This window comes from Saccostrea cucullata, unplaced genomic scaffold (assembly GCF_032062105.1).
Source record: "Saccostrea cucullata isolate Sc308-1 unplaced genomic scaffold, CSIRO_AGI_Scuc_v1 ctg1027, whole genome shotgun sequence".
In the NCBI taxonomy this organism is placed as follows: Eukaryota; Metazoa; Mollusca; class Bivalvia; order Ostreida; family Ostreidae; genus Saccostrea; species Saccostrea cuccullata.
The window spans coordinates 74,723-86,916 of record NW_026927829.1 but is presented as its reverse complement, the minus strand read 5'-3'; positions in this window follow the sequence as shown (position 1 = coordinate 86,916).

Below are 12,194 nucleotides of genomic sequence, written 5' to 3'. Positions count from 1 at the left end.
AATTCATATGGATTTTAATAATATTGATTTTAGGTCCTAAATCTTTTCTTTTTATATTTTAACTAAAAACTTAAAATTCACCAATGACTTTGACTTTGCATGTACATGTATCTTGTAAATTCTGTCTTGTATATATCACATATCATTTTATTTTTCAAGAACATCAAATGAATTGAAACAGTTACTATTACATATGTACTAAACATGGCTAGTTTGAAAGTTAAAGCAATATGAGCTGCAACTTTGAAGTCGGAAATTTTTGTTGAAAAATTGTAAGGAATTATTTCGATAATGAAAATTAAATAAGAACATTTTATTAACTTCTGTCGTTCGTATTTGCTGTGGAAGAACTATTTATTTGCTTAGATTGAAGCAAAATTGCATTATTTTCGTCCAGTACAATATTGATTTTTAAATTCAATTTAAATTACATACAAAGATCTTTATCGTAACAGCACATTTTAAGAACAACATAAAAAAATGCAGCTCATATCACTTTAATTTTTAATGAATTTATAAATGAACAAAGGTTTTCAAATCTTTTTACTGGAGAATAAACATGAAAATCTTTTATATTTTTTAAATTACTGAAAATTTGACCTTTGCACACTGTTCTGGCCGAGAATGTGTATGGTCATAAAGACAACATGTGAATTATCCAGACATTCTTCATGTTTGTATTTTGGCCGATTAATTCTGACTTCTTTTTTCTACCTGTTTTCTTTTCATCAGTATAAAAGACATTGACCGTTTGCCAACAAAAGTTGTATTCGCTCTTGTAACAAATGCACTGAATATATTAATTATTTTGTACGAATCAGACCTTTTTCTCATCAAAAACATTCATCTACTCTACTATGGCGTTGGCCTTTTTCATTATTTGCAATTATAACACCTTCATGGTCTTTTATTTTGTATAGAAAAAGAACACTATCAAACTCTACTTATGTAATAATACCCACTTTGCCATCAATGCATTTGTAACATTTATTTACAGTGCACGATCAGTTAAATGTTCTACACTGGCTAATTCCACTTAGTGGCATTTGGCACTGTAAGCCAATATGTATCAGGTGCATTGATCACCCTGCAAAGGTATTGAAATAAGCTCAAAATTCTATAATCTCAAAACAGTCCGAAAATAAAATTTCTAAATTTTCAATGATAGTTCATATACACACAAAAAATGTTCGCTGTTATAGAAACGTTTGATCAACATTGAAAAATGCATTATTGCATCAAATTTTTTTCTCATACGGCAAAACTTCAGCTTCCTGCATTACAATGGATTAACAGCTCGCCCATTATTTCTCGTTGCCCCTCCAGCGAAAAGTAAACGTCACTGCGTTCAAACTTTAAAGATATAATGTTTAAACAAACTAAATATCCATATAAAATTATGTATTTGTAAACCTTTTTAAATAATGGCTTATTGACTAAACATTGAGATCAGAAAGTCAATTTATACTCAAATTCGCTTTTTCTATTTTACTCAGTATATAACTCTTTTGTCCGCATAAAAATGCATCTGCTCAATTTCTGCGGGCTTAAAACATTCCGTGCGGGGTATGCCTCCCCCCTAACAGTGCAAACGAGATCTGCACCGAAACATCACGAAAGTGTCTTTTGTAACAAGAGATCACGTGACTTAGTTTTCAGTTTTCAATTAGAGTAGTTATAGAAAAATGAAAATAATCAATTAAAACCATTTTGAAGAATTATGAGCAGAGCATTTCATAGTTAGTACTATTTGTCATCTTGTACTTAGTTGATTTCAAAGTATTGAGAAGACGATTTTCTGTGTACATGTATGTGTTAATAATGGGAAAGGTCGTAAACTTTGTTACGGAATGCATTTACATGTGGGGATCATTAGCTACCCCCCCCCCCCCTTTTTGCACTTTTTCATTTTCATCTTACATACATGTATATTTTCTGAAAATGACAATTTTTTATCAGCTATGGAATGTTATCGGTAAAAATAAGAAGTAAACTGTGATTGATCTGATCAAGGTTTTGTATCTTTCGCTAGCAGTTTGTGGAGAAAATGAATACATATATTCATTTCAAGTCAATGTTTGAGAGGAAAAAAAACAAGCTATACAGCAGCTTTGGAAACATGATACCGGAAACTATGGCGGATTTCATGCTCATGTAAATTTTGTAATTTTAGACGACATACACATACATACATCAACAGTGTCTTGTTACAAAAATATACATACATATACAATGCGTACGACTTCGGTCGCATCACTCACTCAATGTAAATTGCAGATTTACTGCTTGGGAATATATTTCCGCTGGAGGCTGTATTTTACCATTTGGCTGTGGTATAAGCCATGTGCAGGTGTCTATCATTTAAAGAAGAACGACAAACCTAATCCGCTGGTAAATAAGTCATTTAAAAGTAGATGAAAATTAGCGAAACCTCGAGTTGACCTTAGGGGAAATTGCCAAAGACACTAACCCGTAATACTCCGAAATATGTAAAAGCTGTTTTTTGCTTAATGCTGAAAAACCGCCCAAGGCAACAGAACAGCAGAAAGTCTCTAATCTGGCTTAGTCGGAGAATTCCGATAAACTGACGACCTTACTCGGAAATCCGGTTAGAAACACAAGAATTAAAAATCAGATGTTATTTTTTAAAAGATTTGATTTTTTTTTCAAGGATAAATTTTAAAACGATTGACATTAATCCTTTATTAAACGTATGAAGTCTTTTGCGATATGTAGCGAAATCTGGTTAAATGTGTTAAATCGTGTTTGATTTCAAAGAAATAAAAATCAATCTTTAACGCGTTTAATTAATTTTGCATTAAGTTTGACACGGTTATTTCGCTGAATAATTAAAAATTAAAAAAGAAATCGATCATCTGTAGGGTCGATATAACTTTGAGGAAAAAAATTAAATGGAGCAATGATTAGTTTGAAAGTGTATTCAATTTATCTAACCTGACTTTTCCCAATCTGTTATTCAACTCAATTCAAAAGCCGTTTGACTTAACAATTTGTCCTTTCAGGCCCGAGGTCAAATCGACCTAGTGACGACAGATAATGAACACCGCTGCTGAGCTTCCTTTTTGATATGATGTAAGCGACCAAGGGAGATGAAGACCCCTTGTCAAGGGAGTTGGACTCTAGCTACTGTGGTTTGAAAGGACTTTGTGGTAACTTTTGACACATCTAGGTTAAGATACACAGAAACGTACTTTTATCTACTTATTATAATTTTAAGCCCCTATTTCTATCCAATTTTCAGGTAATGAGAAAATAGGAGTTTTGTTGACTTACAAAGTTACGTTTTTGTTACTTTGATTATGCAAGTCAATGTGTCACCCAATAATTGTGTTATAAAGTCAAAAGTAACCCCTGTTATTATGATGACTTAAATGTAAAGATTAGAGGAAAACCAAGAAAAATGAAAACATTTTTAAATACACTTGCACTACATTTAAAAGAATGATACTAAATATATTGATACGCAGTTCATTTAAATAATTTTTAACCCCCCCCCCCAAATTTAACCAATAAAAGAATATTAAAGCTGCGCAAAAATAATTTGTCGATACCTACAGCCAAACAAATTGATTTTACCTGGAAGCATCTGGCACTGTAATTGATCAAAATATGAATCAAAATACAGGATACATGTATCGACATTAAAAAGTCAAAATAATGATTATAAGTGTATTCATCTATATTGTAAAAAAGAAATTCGAGAAACGTTGGAGGTTGTCTCTCTCCCGATTATTGATTTTCGCTTGAACCTTACATGTACAATGTATCTAAGTATTTAAAGTAATTTTTATAACAATCAAAATTTAATGAAAGATTTAAGGAATATATCGAGTTTCTGCTCACGATATTTGACAGAGTATCAAAGATTACATGTATCATTTCGATATTTTCATTCAAAACACATGAAAGAATATTACTTTATTCCAATAAGATACAATGTATTACTTTATTCTATCATTATATACCATTTTAATCCTTCTTAATTGGTAATTTTCTTTAAAAGAAATTGGGTTTTAACTTTATGTATTTCATCAAGACTTTTGGACGCGCAGCGCGACAAAATGCAATGTTTTTTGTCAACATTGCTTTCAAGTGGTTTGAAGACACTTACTTTTAGCAAACATCCGTTTTCTTTTTATTTATTAATTTATTTTTGACTTCAGTGACATCACTAATTTGCGCGTTTTTCTCAAGGAAAAAAAGTAAAAAGCTTCATTGTTTGGGCATTATTCTTATTTTGGAAAGTGCATGTTTTATCGATCAATTCTGCATTATTGGGATTCTCTTTTTGTTTGAACTTTAAGAGACAAGATTCTATTAAAACATATGTCACAAATCTCTTATAAAGAATAGAAATTGATTAATCTTAACAACTGATTATAGTTTCGATTTGGGGGTCAAGTGACTTCTCTCGGTTAACATAAAAACTGACACTCTCGTGTTTGTGCGCCCTTAGCTATTACTTTCGTAATTCATTAGGGCTATTAAGAACTATACGTTTTAATTTTAAGTGAGCGCATGAAAGATGCTTGCTCAATGCTTCAAAATGTGAGATATTATTATCTTTTATTTATTTAATAATAAGCCAGATTCCATCCCGATGCGACATTGATTTATATGAGAAGTTAATGGTGCCACGGGCACACTTTCATTATTTCGTTTTGATAAAATTGAAATCGTTGACCTTTAAGCACTGTTAACATAGTCCTTTAATTTATTTTTGAGAACTCTCGATGTTCAAGTAGCATCTTATCTAGAGGACAGCTGACACAAAAGTGAATTAAAATATAAGATTTTAATTCGTAGCTTACAAAAAACGCACACGCTAAATTTCTCATTAAATAATATCAATGTTTTTTAAACAAACAAACATAAAAAGCTTTACTTCTAAGCTGGTTCACTGTAATTCAATGAAAACAATAATCCAAGAACATTCATTTTTTAGTTATGCAAAGGCATTGTTTCTACCCATAGCCTACCAAAAAATGCAAGCACATGTAACGAAACCTTTATTTTAGGTTAAACGTAATTAACCTTTTCCAAAAAAAACGTAAATACTTTGTGTTCTTATCAACAAAACCTATACATTATAAAAGTTTTCTTTTCCATTCAGATATATCCTCCACTTGTCTCCCTGGCAGGGATTGCCAACTAGAAGAGTTTCACCTTAACTTTACGAACATTGATCTGAGCGGCCTTTTAACACATTGCGCCAGCCACCTGGTCAAGTGGACTTTAGAAGATTACGCCAAATTTTTGAAACTATAAGCCGATTTTCAACCTTAGCTCATTGTTCTTTTGACTAATTTGACCAAAGAACACGACAGTTAACGTACGGAATGCGTAATCGCCATGTTACCTTTCCACTACAATGTCGTGTCTATTGGGTGATTTAGGGGGCCCTCAAAGTAAACTATCTCGTTATGTTTTAGTTACATTAAAGTGGGTAACTATGTTTTCCTCTCGTCTGATAGTATAATTCTTAAGGTCTATTGAATTAAAATTTCATAATATGTTTATTGAAGTCAAATACTAATAGAGAAGTCAGTTACTTATCATGATACATGTATTAAAATGATTTAATGCGATTTTCGGTCTGGGATATATGCAGGAATACAGACGAATAAAATTAATATTTATCTTCAAAGGATTGATGCATGTTAACAAATTCAAAGCTAGCACCTCAATATAGATACATGTAAAACATGGTATAAAATGTAACACCTGGAAAATAAAAATCCCATATAGGACTTTGGTGGGATGTCTTATCTTACTTGATAGCTCACCATAATACTATAGGATGTTGAAAGTCCCATAGGACTTTGATAGGATTTCTTATCTTGATGTCCCACCATAATCATATAGGATATTTAAAATCCCATAAGATATTGTCTCCCACAACATTTTTAATCCCATGGGATTTCTGAACTGATATGGAATACTGCATTCAATGTTGGAAGATTTGGGAGAGGACTTTTTTTTTTTTTTTTTTTTTATATTTTTATTATATTAAGTATTGTTTTTTTAAGATAAGTTAAAAGGTGTAATTCAAAAAGGTAATGCTAATTTACACATAAATGAAATGTCCTAAAATCAAACACAAGAGCATTGAGGTAGATTTAAAAAAAATAAGTAACTTTTACTGTGTCATGGATACGCTCTTGAAATCATTTATAATTTGCTATCAGGCCAATAACAACAATTTAAGTCTAATAAAAACCGATAAAAGCAAATAACCCTTTTTAACAAAATTTTTAGAGATTCTTGCATACAGTAGCGGGAACCTAACTCCCATCTGTCTCACTCTCTCTCTCCTCTCTCTCTCTCTCTCTCAGTCTGGCTATGTCTTTTAGGATGGCTACTTTTCTGACACCTGTCTGAGATCACCTAAGCGGCCGTAAATATTTTCTGTTGATATAAGCGACATGTCAAGTGTCGAATGACTTTACTGGGTGAGCTCGACATTTCTCTAATATAACACAAGGTTATTTCTGAAGATTTCCGAGCGCTGTCAACAAGTCAGCTGATAAATTAGCATTGAAAGCTCCGATTTCCTGACACTTACTTTGTGGCTATTTTCAATAGGTAGACGTTTTGTTATTTTAGACATCTTTGTCACAATGTGATGTTTCAATTTTGAAACATTTTTACAAATCATTATCGTGTCAGCCGATATCTTCTAACAATCTGTATGGAATGTATGGGAACATCTTTGTCGGGTTTTGAATTTTATTTTCTCTTCAATATTGCGGCATAAAAATCTATGTTTATGTTAAGGATAAGAATCTATGATAAATTATGAGTAATGATACAGTTGTCCACGTTGTGGTCACATAATACGTTAAGATTCTATGAGTAGTCTTATGAAAACTGTTTCCTTAATTAAGAATACATTTCCATGACAATAAATATATCTTTGTTGGAGGTCATAAATTAGGAAATTATTTTGCATTTTATTTCTATTTGAAAATAAACACAAATGTTTAAAATACTTGTTTTCTTTAATATCTGTCCGCAAGCAATGTCATGAGATGACTTTCAAAAAATATAAAACCGGATTAAGTGTCTAAACAAATTGTTAATCCTTTCAGAGTCTCAAGTAATATAAGCTATTGTAACTAGCTTAAGATCATGCAATATAGCGACCACACAAATGAAAAGCAATGTTTACAAACATCAGATAGATACACAAGCATAGTAAATATGTAATACTGTATATTTATGTATGCATCTATGTGTGTATGTTAGTTACAACTATGTGCTAAAAAGCAGAGGGAAAGGGGGTTTGTAAAATAAATGATGCACATGTAAGCTTTGTTCTTGCTCCAGAATCATTTGTACAACTACCCCAATTTTCGAAGAGGTATCCTCGCTCATTATAACCACGTCCTTACTCCAGAGCCCCTGACCCTTAGGCCACAAGATTCACAATTAATTGCAAACATGCACCAAAATCATGCACCAAGTTAATTTTTTAACTGAACATAAAGAGAAGAGAAGAAATACTTTTAAATATAAGCGATTCACTATCTTATCATTAGAGCCCGAATTCAAGAACTTCTGATCCTTGGGACATGGCTTTCACAATTTTGTTAGAGGACTTAATGCTTATGAGAAACATGACAACATTTTGAATGCTCGATGTCCAGGAGTAAAAAGATTTTTAATTCACATGTTGCAATTATTTTTGGGATTTTTGCCAAATTCCTCAGGTCCCAGGAGAACAGCGACCATGAAATTTACAATATAGAAAATATGTACCCCTTCTTCATCAACTTATGCTTTATGAGCAAATTGGTTTAAATTATTTCACTTGTTCAAAGGATGCTGAAAATGTTAAAAACAGGGGACGAAAAAGGACAGACGACGATTGAAAAAAAGAAACAATAGTCCACTTGAGTGATTCCGGTGGCTTAAAAAGGTAAGATATTAAAATGTTGATTTGTTTCTTGCTTAAAATAACATTTGAACATTATAATGCACGCATGGGTTAACTTTTTCCTTTACTTTATGTGAAATGTCATACGTAGCAACCAATTGATGAAACAGTTCCACAGAAATAGAAACACCACACCTACGCCATCCTATACATGTCACAAAGTCCTCAATACACACCCTAGGTACAAAGCAAAATACTCGACAGAACAAAAACCCCATCAGAGAGGGCTTTCCGTACAAGTAATCATTGACCAAATTTTCAGATTGTAATTGGTTGCTCGTCTAACAACAATGCTAACACGTTTGACTTTAAGTGTGAAGTCCTACCGATTGCGAGAGACGTGTAGCCAACATACTACGACCGTCCCCGAGAAAAACATACGCTGACTTTTAAAATGAGTCAATATTAGCTGTCAACCCCCGTATTGATGTGTTCAATGGGCCTGGGGAGTAGTGATTGGACACTTTCCCCCTGTGTTGTCATATAGAAGGTAGCACCACACACCATGATGTTCGACTTTGTTCCTGTGTGGCCTGCAAAATATTTTTGGTTAGCTTTTAAGATTCCTTTTCATAGATCAAAATGTCAACAAATTTGTTTATGTAATAATGTGCTATTATTAATTGTTGTTACTTATGAATAAGTTTGTCAGAGAGATATAAATGGAAGGTGTTCAATGTTATTTCATAGGCGACAATAAGAGTTTATCATTGGGTTTCACTTTGCAAAATGCTCTAAGTAGCTAGTGTATTAGAGACTTTTGCGAAGGTAGTTAGTGTATCTTCAGATATTTTCATTAAAATATAAAATACGAAATGTACTAATACAAAAAGCCATATAAACAAATCTTATATTACAAGAAAAAAATTGTGTGTGAAAACTTGAAGAAGAATGTGTAACGAAAGGTCAAGTTCATGAGAAAAGAGTATTTTTTATCCACAACATGCGCAATCATACACTTTAAAGCACATTTTAGCAAATTTCGGAAAAAATTGAATTGAAAAAAAAAATACAAAAAAAAAAAAAAAAAAAAATACAGCGGTAAGCTTTTACAAGTACCTTTTCTTTTCAGGAGTCAAAAATTTCAAGATCACAAAGGATGTCTCATCGATACTTTTATGAAAATAAGTAAAGGATTTAGGTTTATATACTCATACGAATTTGAGAAAAAAGACGAGGTTGTATCAGAAAGTTGTAATTAAAGGTAAATGAGATAAAATCTTATTATGACAGAAACATTTTTTTACAATTACTCCAAACTCTTGTTCAACAATAAGCTCAATTCAACAAAAACAAAATAGCTTCTACTTCCGGTGACCTTTTTTTTACTGCAAAGCATAGAAAACACTATTACGCGATTAAAAATAATCCTACCATCAACTACATGTAGTTGATGATACACGATCATTTTTTCCATTTGCATAGTTTTTTGACAGAAAATGGATACCTGGATTGGTATATAATTCAGTGCCTGATTTTGTTGCATATGTTGCAAATAATAAATATCTAAAATATTAAGAACCAGTAAACATCTTATTATGTTCGAAATTCTACCATTCTGCAACCATCCTTATTATAGAAATATTTTTCACTTAAAATCTTATGATTGTGAAACATAGATGGAAAAATCAAAATCTACGTGGTGAAACATGCTCATTTTACTCATTAAAATAAGAATCAAATTGTTATTTTCAACTTTTTTTTTTACAAAAGTTTTTATCATCTGTCCTTAAAATAATAATTGAATAGGGGAAAAATTTTACAATTTTTCCAATTCTAGTATTTGAAAAAAGTATAGAATTATATTCACCCCAGTGGCACCTGATCCCACCTCTGATGTTTTGGAGGTCTGTGTTTACTCTGCACCTATTTTACATTGTTTTATAAACTTTTGATCTTGATGGACCTGATCCCACCTCTGATGTTTTGGAGGTCTGTGTTTACTCTGCACCTATTTTACATTGTTTTATAAACTTTTGATCTTGATGGCACCTGATCCCACCTCTGATGTTTTGGAGGTCTGTGTTTACTCTGCACCTATTTTACATTGTTTTATAAACTTTTGATCTTGATGGACCTGATCCCACCTCTGATGTTTTGGAGGTCTGTGTTTACTCTGCACCTATTTTACATTGTTTTATAAACTTTTGATCTTGATGGACCTGATCCCACCTATGATGTTTTGGAGGTCTGTGTTTACTCTGCACCTATTTTACATTGTTTTATAAACTTTTGATCTTGATGGACCTGATCCCACGTCTGATGTTTTGGAGGTCTGTGTTTACTCTGCACCTATTTTACATTGTTTTATAAACTTTTGATCTTGATGGACCTGATCCCACCTCTGATGTTTTGGAGGTCTGTGTTTACTCTGCGCCTATTTTACATTGTTTTATAAACTTTTGATCTTGATGGACCTGATCCCACCTCTGATGTTTTGGAGGTCTGTGTTTACTCTGCACCTATTTTACATTGTTTTATAAACTTTTGATCTTGATGGACCTGATCCCACCTCTGATGTTTTGGAGGTCTGTGTTTACTCTGCGCCTATTTTACATTGTTTTATAAACTTTTGATCTTGATGGACCTGATCCCACCTCTGATGTTTTGGAGGTCTGTGTTTACTCTGCACCTATTTTACATTGTTTTATAAACTTTTGATCTTGATGGACCTGATCCCACCTCTGATGTTTTGGAGGTCTGTGTTTACTCTGCACCTATTTTACATTGTTTTATAAACTTTTGATCTTGATGGCACCTGATCCCACCTCTGATGTTTTGGAGGTCTGTGTTTACTCTGCACCTATTTTACATTGTTTTATAAACTTTTGATCTTGATGGACCTGATCCCACCTCTGATGTTTTGGAGGTCTGTGTTTACTCTGCACCTATTTTACATTGTTTTATAAACTTTTGATCTTGATGGACCTGATCCCACCTCTGATGTTTTGGAGGTCTGTGTTTACTCTGCGCCTATTTTACATTGTTTTATAAACTTTTGATCTTGATGGACCTGATCCCACCTATGATGTTTTGGAGGTCTGTGTTTACTCTGCACCTATTTTACATTGTTTTATAAACTTTTGATCTTGATGGACCTGATCCCACCTCTGATGTTTTGGAGGTCTGTGTTTACTCTGCACCTATTTTACATTGTTTTATAAACTTTTGATCTTGATGGCACCTGATCCCACCTCTGATGTTTTGGAGGTCTGTGTTTACTCTGCACCTATTTTACATTGTTTTATAAACTTTTGATCTTGATGGACCTGATCCCACCTCTGATGTTTTGGAGGTCTGTGTTTACTCTGCACCTATTTTACATTGTTTTATAAACTTTTGATCTTGATGGCACCTGATCCCACCTCTGATGTTTTGGAGGTCTGTGTTTACTCTGCACCTATTTTACATTGTTTTATAAACTTTTGATCTTGATGGACCTGATCCCACCTCTGATGTTTTGGAGGTCTGTGTTTACTCTGCACCTATTTCACATTGTTTTATAAACTTTTGATCTTGATGGACCTGATCCCACCTCTGATGTTTTGGAGGTCTGTGTTTACTCTGCGCCTATTTTACATTGTTTTATAAACTTTTGATCTTGATGGACCTGATCCCACCTCTGATGTTTTGGAGGTCTGTGTTTACTCTGCACCTATTTTACATTGTTTTATAAACTTTTGATCTTGATGGACCTGATCCCACCTCTGATGTTTTGGAGGTCTGTGTTTACTCTGCGCCTATTTTACATTGTTTTATAAACTTTTGATCTTGATGGACCTGATCCCACCTCTGATGTTTTGGAGGCCTGTGTTTACTCTGCACCTATTTTACATTGTTTTATAAACTTTTGATCTTGATGGACCTGATCCCACCTCTGATGTTTTGGAGGTCTGTGTTTACTCTGCACCTATTTTACATTGTTTTATAAACTTTTGATCTTGATGGCACCTGATCCCACCTCTGATGTTTTGGAGGTCTGTGTTTACTCTGCACCTATTTTACATTGTTTTATAAACTTTTGATCTTGATGGACCTGATCCCACCTCTGATGTTTTGGAGGTCTGTGTTTACTCTGCACCTATTTTACATTGTTTTATAAACTTTTGATCTTGATGGACCTGATCCCACCTCTGATGTTTTGGAGGTCTGTGTTTACTCTGCGCCTATTTTACATTGTTTTATAAACTTTTGATCTTGATGGACCTGATCCCACCTATGATGTTTTGGAGGT